We start from the raw sequence: 11,441 nt of genomic DNA on the forward strand, positions 1-11,441 counted from the left end.
GCTAGTCCTTAGAATATGATGAAATAGAATTTGAATGTTATAAACTCACCTCACCTATCAACAAAGGAAGGAATCACAAGGCACACCTTTAATGTATCAAAGAATGTGGTCAGATGACTAGAGTATAAGACAATATGATCAGAGCAAAGTACAGAAAAAAATAATAGTCTCACATCAGGAAGGACTAACCATTTATGAGCTAAAGATTTGAAATCAGCCCAGATAACTAGTTTTCTATAATGCTTTCCTGCCTCCTCATTCTTACTGTCCTCTTGCCCCACTAGAACTGGTTACACCTTCATATCCCATTGGCTGCTGTTTGTCTACTCAGGGACCTACCAAAGCCTCTAAGATAATTCCCTATACATCATTGTTTATATATGCATGTCCATCATCAAGACACCAAGCTCCTGGAAGATAAAGGACCAGGTCTTGTCTTGTATTCCCAGCATCAGCCTGAGGCTTGGCACTTGGTAGGTATTCAGTAAAATTTTTTTTAAAGATTTTATTTATTTATTGGGGGGGAGGGGGAGAGCACAGAGGGAGAGTGAGAGGGAGAAGCAGACTACCCACTGAGCAGGGAGCCCAATGTGGGGCTCGATCCCAGGACCCTGAGACCGTGACCTGAGCCGAAGGCAGACACTTAACTGACTGAGCCACCCAGGCGCCCCAGTATTTAGTAAATTTTTGTTGAATGAGTGACTATGCACATATAAGTCAAGGTGCTGTCCTAATTTTCAATAAAAATGGAAGGTAACTCAGTTTGAAGTAAATTGTAAATTTGGCAATTAAAAAAAAGGGGGTTACAGTAATATAAGCAGGAGGGCACTGGTGCATTTTTAAGCTCAAAAAGAGAATCACTGGAAAGGTCAAAGTTCACTAGACTTTTACAGCTTGGTTGAAATAACCATTAAAACCATTCTACTCACGTTGCCTTGACTCTGGATTTAATATGAACCCTTCTTTGATTTTGGTTCCCTGTTTGAGATCTTGACACTTCAAAGGAAGTCCCCCTAAATAGTCAAGACAAGATTCTGGTCACTGAAAAGGAAATGTAGAAACATTTTATGTCTCTAGAGTAGAGACAACTGATAAGTTGATATTCTAGCACAAATCAGAAAAGACTGGCTGGCCTGGGAAAACAATGGAGGGAAACTATTGCTTTATTCTTAGGTTTGTCCCTCCATCTCTAAATACCCAAAATATGGTCATTTTTATTAGCTAAATTACATAAACAATTAAAGTACTTTTCCTGAATAACAGTGTAATACATACTGACTGTAGAAAAGCTGCAAAGGACTAAAAAGTATAAAGCAAGAGAAAAAAAAAACAAACATACTCATAATCCTACTACACCAGGGCATCTACTCATTTGGCACATACACTTTCAATTGTCTTTTTTGCAGTTTTCTTTATATAGTTGAGATTACTATACATGATACCTTTTTATGGTCTTAAACTAACAAGATAAATTCTCATATTAAGTTTTCTTCTACTTACCCTGCCCCGTGAAGAGTTTTCCTTTTCCATAACTCCAAATTTTCTAGAAAAATCTCTCTCTAGATAATAAAATTAGCGAGATTTTATTAATCAATCAAAAATGTTTATTGAATAAAGCCATGTACAATGTATCAAGCTGATATTGAAATAAACACGCAGAAATAAAAAAGTGACTATGTTTAAAGAAATTAAAAAGCAGGCTGAGAAAACAAACCATCTGTACACAAAGAAAACTTGTCAGGTAACCCCTGTTTAATTAGGTGATAAAGGGGTACGGAACGGGGGAATGCCAAAGGTAGCTTAGGAGTAAGTGGGCACTCTGGGCTCTGACAGATAAGACTAGATAAACTCTACATGAATCCTTTCACTTAATCCCCCAGTGAACCTTGTGAGGTGGATACTACTATTTCTCCATTTTACAGCAATGGGAACTGCACTGCAGGGAAATACATAATTTGACTCAAATCATAAAGCTAATTAGCGGTGGAGCTGAGATTCAGCCAGTCTGTCTCCAAAGTTGGGCTCTTAACACTGCCTTCTAGGAGATGTCCAAGGCTTAAAAGAGACTGAAGAGTCAAAGAGGGGGAAATGTCCAATCAAGTGGTAGCGGAAAGGAAAGGAGGAACTTGCAACCTATGGTTGAGAGTAGAGAATAGGCAAGAAGGGGTAAACTGATGCAATATACATCACTATGTAATGATAAGCTTCCCAGGAGATCACCATGGGCAGGACAGGAATGAAGGCAAGTTGTGTCTCTACCAGTCTTGTTTGTTTCTACCATTCTTTAAGATGCTCAGTACTCGGGGCGCCTGGGTGGCTCAGTCGGTGGGACCTCTGCCTTTGGCTCTGGTTGTGATCTCGGGGTCCTGGGACAGAGTCCCGCATCGGGCTCCCTGCTCAGCGGGGAGCCTGCTTCTCCCTCTGCTCGTGTGCTCTCTCTCCCTCTCTCTCTCAAATAAATAAATATTTAAAAAAAAAAAAAAAAGATGCTCAGCACTCGGGTCATTTTGGAAGACGGGGTTTCCCTGGGGACTTCCTGCCTCACCTTCAGGTAGCCCTGACCCTTCACCCCACTAATGCCTAGAGGTTTGGGGAGATGGGGTTCCTGCAACAAAGACCCTCATCCTTCACGGACGCTCACTCCCGCTCACATACCTCGGTACATGCTCGCACTCACACACACCTTCTGCCTGGAAGAGAGAGCCCCCGCCCCACGACTTCCTCTGCAAGTTTCCAACATGGGGCCCACAGAAGCGAAGAGCTCACGTTCAGAACCAGGAGCGCCTGGGCCGGATGGGTGGGGGAATCGGGCAGGAGTCGCACAGGAACCCCGACCATCAGGCTCCCTCCCCTCAGATCCGAGCACCAGCAGTGCGAGGCGCTCTCGGCCCCCGCCTTCTACCCAAAGCACAGCGTGGCCGCGCTCCACTCGTAAGCCCACGCTTAATTAAGGGGCCGAAGCACAAGCGAAGCTGCCCCCGCGGGCCGCGGCGCCCTCCGCCAGCCGCCCCTCCTTCCGGGTTTCCGCGCGGACTTCCGCCGATCCCCGGGCCGCCCCCGGCCCCCGGCTGTGCCCCCAGCCTCCCCGGACGCGCGGGCCCAGCGGGGCGGCGGCCTGGCGGCGGGAGCCGAGCCCGAGTCCCGCGGGCAGCGCGGGAAACGGAGCTCGACGCCCCTTCCGACGTCAGGAACCGCTCGTCGGCCCCGTCGGACGCCTTCCCAGGGCCCGGCTTTGGGCGGCGTGCCCCCGGCAGGGCAGGGACGCGCGGCGGGCGCGGGCGGGTCGCGGCCACCCTCTGCCCCGCCCCGGCCGCGGGCGCACCGCTCCGAGCGCCCTGGCCTCGCCTCCTGCGGCCCCTCCTCGAGCCCCCTCCCGGTCCCCTTCCACCCTCCTCCCGCTCGGTTCTCTTCCCCTCTCCCCCGAACCCTGTCCCCTCCTCCTCCCCCAGCGCTGGGCAGGGAAGGGGCCCCAGGCGGAGGAGCGGACCCCTACCTCCCCAGGTTGCTGGAAGCTATGGAACTTGGGGCCCCGGCCGCGCAGCCGGCTGCGTCCCGGAGCTTCTGGACCCAGAATCCGTAAACACAGCCAGTGACACTCGCCCAGCAGGTTAAAGGCGCGGAGTTGGGTTTCCAGGAGGCTCTTTTGGCAAATTAAGCTTTTCACACGGGTGGCTCCTTCCTTAGAACCTGGGGAGGTAAGGCAAGATTGCGTGCAGCTCCTTAGAAGAAGTGTTTGGACGCGGAAGGGGCTTAGTGGCCCTGAGGCGCGATGGAGAGTGGGCAAGATTTTAGGTAAAAGAGCAAAAGTCAGACCCAGCTCGCCCGTGTCCGGCCCTCTACAAGGGGATCTAAGCCCCCTTGACTTTCCTTCCTGTGCCTTCCAGGCCCTTGGCTTGCCAAAACCATCTTCAACGCCTTTCCTCGGTGGTCCTCAAGGCTTCACTGGAGAACATTAGAGCCAGTATTTCAGGTTGAGGGAAGGGGATTACACCACCAAATCTTAGAAATTTAGAGTCAACGTTCTGATTTGACCCAACAAGCAAAACGATGTGCTCAAAAAATAGAATAAAAGTCAGATGGAAGTACAGAAAGATGGTCGGATCTAGAGTAAAAAGATAGGCTTAAATCTTGGCATTACCTCTAGCTAGTTTTAGGTCTTGAATAAGCCAGTGAAGCTCTTTGAGACCATTTCTTCTTCTATAAAATGGAATAATAATCCCTACCCTCAGTGTTGTAAGGAAAAACAGATAATGCATGACAGTGTAAACTATAAAATGATATACAAATGTAAGCTATTATGTCTTCAGAGATTTTTGGCCTAACCCAAGGAGAAAAAGAAACAAGATAGCTTAAACTTGACTTCCAACAACACCACAATGAAAGCCACATTTCCCAACACTGTTTTAGCCATGCTTTGAAGGAGACCCCAGGAACCTGTGAGACTGTCACAAAATTTTTGCAAAATTGTCTTAACCAGGATACTTGTATTTTACCATCATTAAAAAAAAAAAAAAAAACAGCTTGTCATTTAATACATCTGAGAAGAGGGAACATTATGAATCAAAGACGGAGTGTCAAAATAGTGAAAAAGTAGATAAAGACTAGGAAATATTCAGTTAAACCAAATAAAACAGGTCGTGTGTTGTTTTACTACAGAATTCCTCAGAGCCTTGGGTATGCATACTGTGACTCCAAAGAGATTCCCCAGAATCAGCACATCAGGCTGATGGATCTGTAAAGAAATGCACTTGAACACCCCGCCTGTCCTTTATTCACATCTTTATCACAGACAGACTGAACTAATCCATGCTTGGGATTTCTAAGCTTTAGAACCTGAGGCAAATCATTGCAATTTCCCCCTTCTTCATCTGTAGCCAAATGCTTGCAAAGAATTAAACCTCATAGATTCATTAACTAAGCTTTTACTGAGCGCCTGGGTGCCACGCCTAGCACAGGGCTCTTGGTACACAAGCGCTTCAAGCAAGTAAAAACTTCAGCCCTTGAGTTCCAATCACAGAAGGAGACAAACACAAATAATGAAGTGACAATGCACTTGGCCATTCACTTTGAACAGCTGTCAGTTGAGCAGAGGTCTGGTCTCAAACTCCAAAGCCTACCGAGAAGAGCCAGGGAATATAAAGGCGAGGGGCTGGGACTGCAGAACGGGAGAAGATTGGCCTGCTCTGTAGGCAGAACCACCATGAAGCGTGCACTGATTGTTGATAGGGAGGACCATGTTACTACATCTCCCAATCTTCCAAGAGAAGCTGGAAATCTGGATTCTGGGAAATCACCTCATTTCTAAATGATGTCAGCTAGTTAAGACTTTTTAAAACACTTGCAGGACCATCAAAACTCATTTCATGTACTGCCGGTTTGTAACTTCCAGCCTGCAGTGACCCATGTCACCAAAAACTATTCAAAAGTGTGACAAGAACACAAGAAGTTTGAGAAACACTGCTTTGTAGCTACTATCAATAAAGGAAGTATAAGTGCCAGGTCATATTCAGTCTTCATGACATGGAGAAATATTTATAATGTGCATAATAGGTGATGGTCTTATTACTGTTTTGATTGTAATAACCTAAGTGAATAAGTCATGAGGATACTGTACCTCAGTTTATCCATCAAAAAACAACAACAAAAACTTGGCTTTACCTTGGTAGCAAAAACCTAAAGTTTCCAAAACAAAGCAAATAGAATAGAAATAGTGAGGGGAAACTGCAGGTTTGCTGAATCCAAAATTTTGTTTTCTAATCCCGTTCCTCTAGATTCTCAAAATCCTCAAGTTTGGGGAGGAATTGTGGTATACACATACTATATTTATATAATTACCAATTGTTTCAAAACAGCTACCCAGTACACTTTGCATTTGTTTTGCCAAACGTGTCACCCAACTACAGTTTTTTTGTTTGTTTTTTGAGGGCTGGAGTTGACAACAAAGGTGCTGAAGGGTTTCCTAGTTTGGCTAAGATTACCTCAAGAAGAAACAAATAGTTGATTAATTTGATCTCCCCTATTTCTCTGACTGCTATTTCTCACTCTTCATAGAATCCCCTCTCTCCCTCCTTGGGTTATTAAAAGTTAACCCTCCCCTTCCTTCTCTTCTTCCTGGAGAGGTTATTCATGCCCACAGCTTCGATTATCATATGGACACTGGGACTCCCAAGTCTGTCGCTCAGGCCTAGCCCTCTGTCCTGAATCTAGGTCAATGTGTCCAAAGACCAGCATCTCTGAAAGGATCCCACAGATCCCTCAAACTCATCATGTGAATAACAGAAGACGGGGCAGCTGGCTGGCTCAGTCAGTAGAGCATGCGACTCTCAATCTTGGGGTTGTGAGTTCAAGCCCCACGTTGGGTATAGGGATTACTTAAAAATAAAATCTTTAAAAAAATAAATAACAATACATCACCTTTACCCTAAAGCCCACTCTTCTTCCTCTATTCCTATCCTTGATTATGATACCAGTTACCTATGCTAAAAACTCAGGGCTTGCCATAAGCTCCTCTTGTTCCTACACCCCACCCCCCAAATCAAGCCTGCCATCAAGTTGGATCTTAGCAGTTTGTTATCTCCTCATCACCTTCACAATCTACTTGGTTTAGTTCACCTCTTATCTGGACTTTATTAGGATAAGGTTGAAAATACCATGCCCTGCCAACAGGACCTTCTACAACTGAGGCTCTTTAGCCTCACTTGTCACTGCTTCACCCCTTGCATGTTATGCTCCACTAAAAACAGTGTTGGGCTAATGTTGATGGGATCCAAATGTTTGCAGCTCGGCATCTTTGTCAGCCTCAAGCCTTGACTCAGACCCCAGTTTCCTTACAGTGGGCAGTAAGCAAACCAGAGAGAAGTGCAGAATGCCAAATCACCAGAACAGGCTCTAGGGGACCCCTCCTAAAATAGTGAGCCCCCACCACAGTGTCCTTGGGATGCCTTTACAGGTCCCCTTGCCCGCCTCTGCCTAGTAGATCCTTGACTCACTGAACAACTTCACCCTCACTTTCCTCAGCCACCTTGCCTGTCGTCCTCTTGGACCTTAGGAATGCTAATGTTTGCTAATAATGAACACACATGTATCCCCAAATGTTGCTGCCAGGGTCATTGTCTTATCTTGGAAAAAATTGCCCCAACTGAGAGGGCCCGGTTTTCTCCTACAGGCCCTTGTCCGTTCTGCTTCTGCTCCCAGCCGATCACAGGTGGACTTTTCTTCGCAGGGAGGAGGGACCCCACCGAGCCATTGGCCCAGGTCAATGGACATTTCTCATCTTCATCAGAGTCCATGGCTCCATGGATAGTGTTGGTTAGGATGAGGCTAACTTGGGCATTCGTGGTTTTCAAAACTAAGTTTATTAAAACAACAACAAAAAATAAATTAATAACAACCCGTCCTCATATAGCTTCAGCTGCAATCTAAGGCTAGAAGTAAGAAAATCCTAACGTTCTTAACAACAAAATTTATTGGGGTTTTCAGCGGGTGGGAAGGACTTTTCATGGCACTCTATCCTGCAATTAAGGTGGGACAGGAATTGCCTTTAGATACTTGGCTCGTGTGCACAGAGGAGAAAGGAACAAATGTCACTCTGTGGCAATAAACTGTCAATTTAATTATCTATTAATGTCCTGCAAACTGAAAGTCTTTTGATATTTTCTCCAAGAAAACATCTCCAAATTGTCAGCAGCCTCCCCTGCGTCCTAATTACTGTGTCACTAACTGTATTGGTTTCATTTCTTTTTTCCACAAAATGGGTCCCTCAGCATTGGCTGATCATAGTTATCATTTTTTAATGGGCAAATTTGATGGATTTACAAAGAGTTTCCCCAAAGCCGCAGGCCATTTGGGCCTCGTGCATCAGTGCGAGGCAAATGTGAATCGAGTAATTCTGTCTCGGCCATTTGTCAACACCTCAGAGCAGGAAATGTCAGCGGCACATGACGGTGATCAAACTGGTTATGAATTTGAATTTGGCTTTTCTTTTAAGGATGATAACCGCGTGATGTTAACCATCTATTACCTTTCAATTTTATAGTCTCTCTCTCTTTTTTTAATTAGACAGTTTAATTTTTATGCCATAATTCTTGGCCTACCAACCATCGGGAGAATAACACCAAAGGAACTAGGGATTTAGTCTACGATAGCAAAAATTACAAAAACAGTAACAGCTAACAGGTGACAAGGGCTACGCCCTGTTCCGAGTGCTTCCTCTGTAGGGACTCACTTAATCCAACAAAAACTCTATGAGCTGGTTTTTGTTATTATCCCCATTTTACTGATGAGGAACTGAGGCACAGAGAGTTTTCTTGTGGTTTCAAAGCCAGGCAGTCTGCCCTCAAAACCAATCGCCCACACCAGAAGCAGCAGGCGATTGATGATTCTTCATTATCATCAGAAACATTTATTGGATACTTAGGACAGGCATATGAACCGTTTTACCTGTGTTCTCTCATTTAATTCTCACACCCTGTAAGGAAGTATGGTCGTTACTCCCCATTTGACAGAAGAGAACACCGAGGCTTACAGAGTTATGTGCCCAAAGTCACATAACAGCTGAGTGCCAGGTCAGGGACAGTAGATCTGTCAGACTCTTTACCACTGTGAGAGTTGCCTGAAAGGATAGGATTCTGATCCTGGCAGAGCAGCAGGTCCTAAATAAAGTCACCAGCGTATCAGCAAGGAAATAAAAAATGCCCTGGGAGGCTCTCTGGAGAAATGGCTGATTCTAGGGCTGGGGCAGCTGGGGCTGAAAACACACGGCGGGCTTGGGGCATTTCACACTGACAGAAAGTAAAGTCATGCTCAGAACAAAGCAAAACACAGAAAGGATGAAGGCGTGTCAGAAGGACACAGGAACAAAACTGAAGTTGTTCCCAATGTCCAACACTGGAACAATTTTGAGCACCAAATGAATAACAATAGTATCAGATTATAACTCAAAGAAAATAAATACCCATGAGTCCATACTGATAAAAATAAATGATTGAATAAATAAATAAATGAGTAGAAGACAAAAACCGTCCTGAAGGAAGGATTCCATGATAAATGAGGAAGGAATAAGGAAAGGAAAAAAATTGCCTGAAGGCCCGAGCAATAATGGTGGCAGGCGGGATCCCCTGAGGAATGTGAACGTTAGTGGGTGAGGCTTTAAGGAGAAACAGGATCTTTGTATAGCCTCAGATCAGCTACCCCAAAGTATTAATTAATACTGTGGTGGTTTGCACATACGTCCACAAATGCTTTGATACTCCTGACCAATACTCTTCAAAAGTGTCAAGGTCATGAAAGACCAGGGAAGCCTGAGGAAAAGTCACAGATTGGAGAAGGCTAAGGAGACAGGACAAGTAACTATGATGTGATATCCTGGATTGAATTCCAGAACAGAAAAAGGATATTAGTGAGAAAACTGGTGACATCTCAGTTGTGGTCTGTAGTTTAGTTAATAGACTCCTATCAACGTGAATTTCTCAGTTTGGGTAACTGAGCCATGGTACGTGAGGTGTTAGTGTTAGGGCACTCGGTGATAGCTGTGGGGAGGGCGGCGCCCAGGAAGCACAGGACTGGGTAGGAGGCTACAGATAATACCTTGTGTCTGGAGATTGTTTTGTAACTGTTTAGAGCTTCCATGTCTTCTCTCGTCAGACTGGACCCGCTCCCCTGAGTTTTATGATTTTCTCTGCTAGCTTTCAAAAGCCTGGAAGAGAATTCAAGAAAACAGGTAGCCCTGGATTAGGGAGTGGCACAGTAGGCTTAGAGACATCTCCAGTTGATGGAAAAACTAAGAAAATCAGAAAACAATATGGACTTCAGTTAATAGCGTTATCATTATTGGTTCGTTAATTGTAACAAACATACCATGCTAGGGTAAGATGTTCATAATAGGGAAGCTGGGTGTGGGATTATTTGGGAATTCTCTGTGCTATTTTCTCAATTGTTTTGTAAAATTCCAACTATTCTGAAAAATAAGCTCTATTTAAAAATAAAAATAAAGGGGCACCTGGGTGGCTCAGTTGCTTAAGCGTCTGCCTTCGGCTTGTCCTGGGATCCAGCCCCACATCGGGCTCCCTGCTGGGTGGGGAGACGGCTTCTCCCTCTCCCTCTGCCCCTGCTTCTGCTCTCTCTCTCAAATAAATAAATAAAATCTTTTTTAAAAATAAAATTAAAATTAAAATTAAAAAATCGCTCCACCTGCGTTCTGGAGGTAAACAAAGCATTGAGACTCATTGAAAGTTCACCAGAGCTGCCCTGCTTTGGCTCCAGGGCCCTCGTGAAGGTGCCCAGAGAGAAAGGATGTGACAAGTAGCAGAAGCAGCACAGAGATGATAGCAGGACTCAGAGGGGACACAATTAGTCATAACAGGAAAGAGAGGGGTGGCGGGAGAGCGAAGGAAGGAGAGCATGCGCTTCAGGCGGTTTGTTTTACTTGGCTACCCTGACCCCTCAGTCTTTGTCCCTCTGACCCGCTCCTCTGCTCCTCTGCCTCGTGTGCCCATTGCCTTCTAATGTCCTGCATGGTTACGCTAATACTGTTTGTCCCTCCAGATTCCCTCTGCACTCTTTTCCACGTGGCTCTGTGCCCCAGGGGACTCCCTGCCTGCGGCTTCCCTGGGGCCTGCCGGGTGGGAGGGGGTGGGGGGGTGGGGGGGTGGGGGGGCACAGGCAGGAGTTCTGAGCACAGAGAGGAACAGGGTCCAGTCCCGAAGCTCCCGCCCCATGTGGGGCACCTCACCTGGCCAGGTCCCTCTCACAGAGCTCTCTCACTGGGTTCTGGTGACTGCCCCTTGTCTTGCCCCATTAGGCCCACGCATAGGCGGTGGTTCCCCACAGTGAGTGGCTCTCTGTACGACACCATTTCTTGTTGGTTTCCCTGAAGTCTGCCCACATCTTGGTAAATCCTCTCATTAAACTCGTCTCGATTACTCAATTGAATATGCCATCTGTTTCCTGCCGGGACCACAACTGATGGAAAAACTTATTCTATTTACTGTCTGTTGTTTATCTTCCCCTTTAGAACATAAACTCCATGAGGGCAGAGATGTTAGGGGCTTCCTTCATGGCCGCCGCACTCCGTGAATGAATGAGGGAGGGTTCGTTTCATCTGTAATGTCTCATTCGGTAGCCGCTAGCCACCGGTGGCTATTGAGCTCTCGCAATGTGGCTGGTAGGACTGAAAAACCATTTTAAATTTTATTTAATATTGATCATAATAGCCACAGTATCAGTCTTTGGGAATTTCCTGAGCATAAGGCAGTTGTGGAGCTCCGACATCCACGGCGCCCCAAGAGGAGTTTGGAGAGTGGCTCGGCGGCCTCTGCTGTTTGCTTGGCCCTGGGGAGCTGCAGTGCTGGCCTTTCTGGCATGCTTCTAGGCCGGCAAGCTCGGGATCGTGTGCCTTGCTTTTATACATTTACATTTTCATTTCCCTGCAAACTTTCTGTTTC

The 11,441-nt window shown here is 45.9% G+C and overlaps 1 long non-coding RNA gene across 1 annotated transcript; it reads right to left on the reverse strand.

Annotated features, from left to right (window-relative positions):
- Window positions 1–987: 987 nt before the first annotated feature.
- Window positions 988–2,825, reverse strand: LOC110592371. Its single transcript, XR_002481100.1, has 3 exons — window positions 2,656–2,825; window positions 1,501–1,559; window positions 988–1,013 (listed from the first exon to the last, which is right to left on the reverse strand). It is a non-coding gene; the product is annotated as an uncharacterized LOC110592371 (long non-coding RNA).
- Window positions 2,826–11,441: the final 8,616 nt, after the last annotated feature.

The sequence above is a fragment of the Neomonachus schauinslandi genome, chromosome 3 (assembly GCF_002201575.2).
Source record: "Neomonachus schauinslandi chromosome 3, ASM220157v2, whole genome shotgun sequence".
Taxonomy (NCBI): domain Eukaryota; kingdom Metazoa; phylum Chordata; class Mammalia; order Carnivora; family Phocidae; genus Neomonachus; species Neomonachus schauinslandi.